Here is an 8,676-nt window from a genome sequence, read left to right on the forward strand (position 1 = left end):
GATTCATGAACTTGCTTTTAAAAACATTCTGATAACTGTATATAATTTGTTTCCTTTGTAATCAAATGTATTTTATGTCATGAATTTTAAAATATTGTTCTAAGCAGGGGGTTCTATAGGCTCCACCAGACTGCCAAAGGGGTCTATGACATGAAAAAAGGCTCAAGATGACATGTATTCTGAATACCCCTTCCCCTGATCTTCCCTCCCTTCTATCACCCCCCCCCACACCTTTTCTTATCCTTTTTACCTTCTATTTTCCTGTAGGGGAGGACAGATTTCTATATCCCATTGCCTGTACATCTTATTTCCTAGCTGCATGCCAGAACAACTTGCAACATCCCCCTCTTCCCCTCCACAGTAAAAGCTTTTTCTTCCCTCTTTTATGGGGGATAATTTACTCCATTCTACCTCTCCCTTTCTCCTTCTCCCAGTACAATCCTTTCTCATCCCTTAATTTTATTTTTTAGATATCATCCCTTCCTATTCAACTCACCCTGTGCCCTCTGTCTATATATATTCCCTCCAACTACCCTAATACTCAGAAAGATCTCATGAGTTACAAATATCATCTTTCCATGTAGGAATGTAAACAGTTCAACTTCAGTAAGTCCCTTATGATTTCTCTTTCCTGTTTACCTCTTCATGCTTCTCTTGAATCTTGTATTTGAAAGTCAAATTTTCTATTTAGCTATGGTCTGGATCAAGAATGCTTGAAAGTCCTCTATTTCATTGAATTTCCATTTTTTCCCCTGAAGGATTATGCTCAGTTTTCCTGGGTAGGTGATTCTTTTTTTTTTTTTTACGGTGTTTTGCTAATTGTTTTATAATTTATAACCACAACAAACTAGTACACAGGATGCCCTGTACAACAACACAATAAAGCCTTAAAGCTGGAGGTGTTCCCATGGCAATGCTGAAGATAATTCAGTCTCTGGTATTTGGAATTTAGGCTGCAGTCCTTGTGATCTGGATGGCTTTCAGTACAGGAGGCACAGGCCATGCTCTAACCAGATTTGAAGAGGAGAATGGCAACTTGGCTCAGGGAGAAGTAGATGAAGTGCTTTGTCTTGTGTGTCACGTAGCTGCCAAAGTTTCTCCCCATGAGGCAGTGCTGGGGAGTTGTACTTCTTGTCAAAATCCTTCTTGATATGGGCTGTTATGTCCTTCTCTATGTTATGCTTCTCCAGGGCCTGGGTGGCACACTGCATGGAGTCCTGCTGCATCTCCTCTGACATGTCCACATTTTTTATTATGGCCTTGCAGTCATTCATGGTTACCGTGGGTCAGGGGTGCTGGTGCTGTGATGGGTCCCGGTGGCAGGGGGCGGCGATAGCACATCTCAGGCACTCCATCCAACCTGGCAGGTGCTTCCATTGCCTAAGCCACTGCATATCTTGGGTGGGTGATTCTTGGTGTAATCTTATCTCCTTTGCCCTCCAGAACATTATATTTTAAGCCCTCCAGTCCCTTAATGTAGAAGCTGCTAAATCCTGTGTTATCCTGATTGTGTTTTCACAATACTTGAATTGTTTCTTTCTGGCTGCTTGCAATATTTTCTCCTTGACCTGGGAACTTTGGAATTTGGCTACAATATTCCTAGGAGTTTTCCTTTGGGGATCTCTTTCAGGAGGTGATTGGTGGATTCTTTCAATTTCTATTTTACCCTCTGGTTCTAGAATATCAAGGCAGTTTTCCTTGATCATTTCTTGAAAGACGATGTCTAAGCTCTTTTTTGATCATGGCTTTCAGGTAGTCCAATAATTTTTAAATTATCTCTCCTGGATCTATTTTCCAGGTGAGTTGTTTTTCCAATGAGATGTTTCACACTGTCTTCTATTTTTTCATTCTTTTGGTTTTGTTTTATAGTTTCTTGATTTCTCATAAAGTCATTAGCTTCCATTTGCTCCATTCTAATTTTTAAGGATATTTTCTTCAGTAAGCTTTTGGACTTCCTTTTCCATTTGGCCAGTTCTGCTTTTTAAAGCATTCTTCTCCTCACTGGCTTTTTGGACCTCTTTTGCCATTTGGGTTAGGCTATTTTTTAAGGAGTCATTTTTTTCAGTATTTTTTTGGGTCTCCTTTAGTAAGCTGTTGACTTCTTTTTCATGATTTTCTTGCATCACTCTCAGTTTTTCCTCTACTTCTCTTACTAGTTTCTCAAAATCCTTTTTGAGCTCTTCTATGGCCTGGGACTGATTCATATTTTTCTTGGAGGCTTTGGATGTAGGAGCTTTAACTTTGTTGTCTTCTTCTGGTTGTATGTTTTGATCTTCTTTGTCCCCAAAGTAAGATTCTATGGTCTGACTTTTTTGCACTGTTTGCTCATGTTCTCAGCCAATTACTTGACTATTAAACTCTTTGTTAAGGTAAGGGTCTGTTTCCAGTGTGGAGAATGTACTGTTCTAAGTTTCAGGGGTTTTGTGCAGCTGTTTTCAGAGATACTTTTAGGGATCTATAAATTTTCAGTTCTTCCAAGGTGGTATGATCAAGGGTGAGGTGTTTACTCCTTTCCTGGCCTGTGTTCTGGTCTATGAGTGACCACAAGCACTCTTTTCTGCCATGGAACTGTGAGAGGGATTGCCTCTCCACTGCCACCACAAGCTACACCACGCCAATGCTCCTCCTTGCCCCAGGACCTTCACCCAGGATTGTGACTCAGATCCAACCACAGGCAAAGCAAGAGAATTCTGCCTCAGCATTAGCAAAGAGATCCCTGCAATCCCTCCATGATCAGTTGCTTGATCCCCCCTCCATCTGTGGACCAAGTGCTCCAGAAGCAGCCACTGTGTAGGGCTGCACCGGGACTGGGGCCGTATTGAGTTCCTCTCTCACAGCAGTCTGACAGACCTTTCCTAGTGACCTTCTAAGTTGTCTTTGGTGTTTGTGAGCTAAGAAGTCTGGAAACTGCCATAGCTCTCCTTGATTCAGTCCCCTGCGGCCTGCTCCAGGTTCACTGAGGCCTGGTCTTTGCCTGCGTGGCCCATGCTGAACTGTGCTCCTTTCCCAGCATGGCACAACAGACCTTTCCAATCAACCATCTAGGCTGTCTTGGGCTAGAAATTTGTTTCACTCTGTCTTTTTGTGGGTTATGCTGCTCTAGAATTTGTTTAAAGTTATTTTTTACAGGTATTTGGAGGGGTTTGGGGAATAAATACTTTCTAATAAATGTATTCCTCTTGATTCCGAATAGCATTATTTTGGTCCGGCTAATCATTACCTCATGTCTGGATTTCCAAGACAATTTTCTAAACTAATTTCTCTGACTTTCCCCCTAATCTAGACTCTGTACCACCTCTAGATTAATTACCTTTCGAGATCACTTACATCAAGACACTCCTTTCCTCAAAAACCTACAATGTTCACTATTGCTTCCTGAATCAAGTGCAAATTTTTCAGATTAATTTCAAAGGCCCTCCATAATCTAGGAGGACCCTATTTATCTACTTTTCCCCATTAATCTCCAGAATGCATCTTGCACTCAAATTAACCTAATCTACTCACTTTTTAGGAACATTCTCTTTTCCACTTCCATGACTTCAGACATGTCTTCTATACCTTCAAATGCCCTCTCTACTTGTCTATTCCTAGACAAATCTTACAAATTAAGGCCCAATTCAAGTCAATCTTCTCAACAAAGACAGAAAATATTCCAGTTGATATTTCTCTCTAACATCTCTGAATTCCTGCGGTTCTTATAATATATAATATATGCCACATAGTTTAGCTCTTAAATATGTCCTAATTGTTTCACAAGTGTTAGTCTTACATCTCTAAATAACCTATAAACTGCTTGAAGTCAGGGAGAGATGGTAGCCACTCAGTAAACGCTTATTTAATGGGAGGATTTATATGGATTAAAATGCATTAAAGACAAAAAACAATTTATTGAACTAATTACATTTCAAATGTGTTTTAAAATGTGTTACATTTAAATATATTGAATGCAGAAAATTTATTTTCACTGACTGAAAAAAGACAAAGCCTTGGCACTTATAGTTCTATTTGGGGAAAAAATAAGGCTAGCATTATTTATACTACCTTTATCCCCACTGTCTCTAGGTACCAAAATGGTCAAGAAACAATTGAGAAAAACCATGCTTACCTCTTCCTTCCAGTTTGATCATGAACAGTACTCCCAATGCCATGGCAACATTTGAAAAGAGGCATGAGGCCAGCTTCATAAAATGGGTCATATGGAAGATGTTAAAACTGATGTAGAAGAATGGAAGATAGGAGAAGAAATAGATAATACCTCCTGTGGCAACTGCTAGGTTAGCTACAAAAACCAAAAGGAAGAAGTTAAATAATTTCTAACAAACAATATGCATAGGCTATCATAGGGTTTTATATTTATTCTAATCCATCTTTACCTTACCATCATATTATCTTGTTCCATAACATTAGCTTGTCAAAATAGTTTTGGATTCATATTCTCTTCTCCAGTTTTGACAACTATCCCTGAGTTTTATCCCATCTACAAACTTCAGATGCATACTAGTTATGTCTTCATCCGAGTCATTAGTGATATTAAAGAGAGTGGCACTGCTAAAAATATTTTTGCACACACTATTCCTTTTAGTCTTTCTTTAATCTATTTGGAGAACAGACATAGAAGTGGTATTGCTAGGTTAAAATGAAATGAGAACACTAGATGAAAGAAATGAAAAAAAAGTGAGAGCTCTATAGGAAAGACTTAGAAGAAGTTTAACTGCTTAGTGTAAAAGATACAAAACCTTACTCAAGTAACAGACTCCTTGAAAATTAGAATGAACTGGACAAAATGTTAATGATTGCCTGAGTCATCAAGAAATAGTAAAAACAAAATCAAAGGACTAAAAAAAAAAAGAAAATGTGGAAAACAGATCAAAGAGAGATCATTTAAGAATCATTACACTAAGTGAAAGTCATGATTTTTTAAAAAAAGAGCCTGGATATCATATTTCAAGAATTCATGAAAGAAAACTTCCTTGATATATTAGAAAAGAGAGCAAAGTGAAAATATAAAGAATCTAGTGAAACATCTACTAAAAGAAACTCCAAAATGAAAACTCCCAGATACATTATAGCCATTCTTATATTGTCTTTTCATTACAAATGGGAGCAGGAGGATGATAAAAGTGCCCCCTCAAAACTACAATGTCATTAGGAATCATACATGGAGTCAATTAAGGCAGAGAAGAGAGTATGGGAGTGGTTGTGTCATGTTTTAATGATCTTGAAAGAAAAAAAAAGTTGGGAGGAGGAATATACTAGGGAATAAAGAATAGGAATAGTAGAAAATTTTATTATCTCACATAACTGGTATATTCAAGTAGACTATATAAATACGTTACTATGGTAATAACAATCAACTTTGAAAGACTTAGCTACTCCAATCAACATAATGACCCACAATTCCAAAGGCCTCATGATGAAAATGCTATCCATCTCCAGAGAGAGAACTAATGAACTCTGAATCCAAACTGAAGCATACTTTTTTCATTTTATTTTTCTTGCTTTTTTTTTTTTTGCAATATGGCTAATGTGGTAATATATTTTACATGACTTCATATGTATAATGGGGATCATATCTCTTAGTTTCTCAATGGGTTGGGGAAGGGCTAGAGGGAGGTAAAGAATTCAGAACTAAAAATTAAAATAAATTAAAATAAATTCTCTATTTCTTGTTCTATTAATCTACATATATATGCACACATATAAAATTTATCTTAAATCATTAGTTTTGTTATATAATTGGGCAAAATACTTTCTAATGATTTTTCTTTTTTTCATTTGTTGTAGTTTCCTTTTTCATTTTTAGAGTGCCAATTTTGTTTTCCTCACTTTTAAAAAAATCAGATGAAAAATAATTTACCTATTTCAATAACCTCTTAAAAACTAGCTCTTAGTTTTATCAGCTTAATAAAATGTTTATATGCAATTCTGTTTATCTTCTTTGATATTGAGAATTTATACTTTTGTGCTTGGTTGTAGTTTTTAATTTTGTTGTTTTCTTTCTCTTTTGCTGATGGGAAGTGTTGAGATGTAATTTTCCCCCTAAAGACTGTATTGGTACAAGCTTTGGATATTGTCATCTGAAAAAACATAACCAAACAAAATGGATCATATTTCTTTCTGAGCTTTTAGTACACCCAAAACAGTTTGATCCAGGGTGATAAGACCACTACCTTCTCATCTGCATTTTGCAAGCTCCTGAGCTTGCCCCTAGCTAGAACTCCAGTAGATTCCTATTAGTTAGGGGAAGGAAACCTGCGACCTCAAGGCAATATGTGGCCCTCTATTTCCTCAAGTGTGGCCCTTTGACTGAGTCCAAACTTTACAGAACAAATCCAGATTTGTTCTGTAAAACTTGGACTCAGTTAAAAGGCTGCACCCAAGGACCAAGAGGGCCGCATGTGGCCTCAAGGCTGCAGGTTCCCTACCCCTGTACTAGACCCAATTGCCATCAGCTAGTGGGAAGGCTCTATAGGTCCAGAGCAACAGCTCCCCTGTTGGGAGAATTGAGGGGATTGGAGTAGCAAATGGTGATTGGAATTGAGTGAACCACACTGACTTCATCTTATGACTCAATTCTAGAGCTAGCTCAGTTCCCTTTCTATTCAATTATGGGTCTAGTTCAATTTCTTTCATGTGAGAACACTTTATTCAATTGTGGGAATTGTGAGGGCACTGTCTAAACAGAGCCCTTCCATGGCTGGGAAGCTGGACCGTATCTACCTACAGCTTAGATACCTTCAACTAAGGACCTAGGTTATGCTGACCAGATGCAAGGAGTTTTCTCACAATTATACATCTGCATCAATCCATATGTCTTATCTGAAAACCAGCCCCATCTAATCAATCACTTATTGTTTCCACGTTCCTTTCGTTGTTTACAGACACTTGAGGGGAGTGGGATTCCTCTTTTTCTGATTTCAGGGAATTGCACCTGTTCATTCTCCCCCTCTCAACTTGGAAAGTACTTAATCTTTCTTCCAATTAGAAATCAAATTACCTAATATTGTATCTTGATTGTTTTCTTTTAATCAATTGGCCTTATTTAACTGCTTTTAATGTATAAAAATCTGTCTCCCCCTATATTGGGGGTCCAGTGCCACAGCTGAGGAAGGTGGCTAGTCCTGGTTTCTTGGGCAATTGGCATGCACAGCTTAATAAATCAGCATGTCTGGAAGCTTGAACCTTTGTTTCCTCAGTCATTTCATCTTTCATCCACCACACTGCCAAGTTATTTGGATGCTGACTACAGATTGAGCTAGAAGTTAGATCTGAGAAACTCTCTGCTCCCACATACAAATGCTGCTTACTTCATTTTCTTTGTGCAGTACAGCCACAGTCCACTACCACTCCTTAACCTGCTCTACCATTTATAAGTGCATAGCACCTTCTCAGCCCACACTGGATCTGTGGCTCACATCTGGGATATGAGCAATAGTGCCTGCAGTTGGCATCTATTCCTGCTCTCAACACAACGTTAGGCTCTGTGTGCTAAACTGTCCTAATGCATAGTGATAGGGCACAGTTCAGTCCCCACACTTGAAGACTCTGCACAGAGACCTGATGGTTAGACTCCATTCCCAGTGTCTGCATACCTCTGTATCTCTATGCCAAGTTGGCCTAGAAAAAATGGATTTTCCTATCAAGACCCACTGTACTGTATTTTCTAGGTCTTTGTAGAATAATCATTAGGAGGAGGTAGACTGTATTCTTTCTCCTACTTTACCATCTTAGCTGCTGTCTGCTGCTTGATCTCTTTTCCACACAACTTTTGGGTTTTTTTGAGTTTTTAAAAATTTGTTAAGCTAGTCCACCCCCATTTGGAGTCTCCTTTTGTGTTACAGGGATCCATGAGAGAAATTTCAGGTACCTCATGTGCTGCAAGAATCTAAAGAAATTCTGAACTAGTTTAGTTTGGTTTCTCAAATGAAGGTGAGGAGGTAACCTGCAGTCATCTTTCATATTTGTTGGGAGTTCTATTGAGATAGGATTTTTCCTGTAAGTGGGGAAGCTCGACTTTCTTTTTAATTGTTTTGGATCAAGACAAACTTTTGCAAATAACAAGACAAGGGGGTCATGTACAATCTTTGAAACTGCATAACCATGTATTCAAGAGAGTATAATCCCCAAGCCCATCAGCTAACATAGGCCTGGAAGATGCAAGAGTCTGTTATTTTTTGGCTTAGCTAAGAACTATCTCACATGGAGTTTGCTGAGACTCCAGTACAATGCACTGAAAAAAGAAGCTCTAAGGGTCAATGTTGAGTATCTCCAAGTTACTAGAGAACTATCCAAAATTGGGAATATGGACAAGACCACCATGGCTGATTTGTTAGGGACGGCAAATATTTAAGTGGTGAGAGAGTGTAATTTTGGGGAATTGATCAAGAAATCCTTGGTGAATTTGTTTTCCCTCAGCCCAGTTGATGAATTACAGAATATAAGGGCAATTTTAAAAAAGAAAATAAAGTGTTAAGATCTTAAACAGTACCTAGCACATAGATTTAATAAATGTTTGTTGATTGACTGAATGAACAAAGTATATAAAGAAATATTTATACATTATCCCTTTATGAAATGTCAATTTCTTAAACGAATTTGATCAAATTAAAGGGCAGCTAGTCAGTGAACAAGGGAGTTCACTATGAAAAAAAGAACTCAAGTTCTTGAGAAGGAATT

At 38.0% G+C, this 8,676-nt stretch overlaps 1 pseudogene; it reads right to left on the bottom strand.

The window, feature by feature from the left end:
* Window positions 1-1,006: 1,006 nt before the first annotated feature.
* LOC114043708 lies at window positions 1,007-1,274 on the bottom strand (annotated as a pseudogene).
* Between the last annotated feature and the right edge of the window lie 7,402 nt (window positions 1,275-8,676).

The sequence above is a fragment of the Vombatus ursinus genome, unplaced genomic scaffold (genome assembly GCF_900497805.2).
Source record: "Vombatus ursinus unplaced genomic scaffold, bare-nosed wombat genome assembly UNPS02014770.1, whole genome shotgun sequence".
Lineage (NCBI taxonomy): Eukaryota > Metazoa > Chordata > Mammalia > Diprotodontia > Vombatidae > Vombatus > Vombatus ursinus.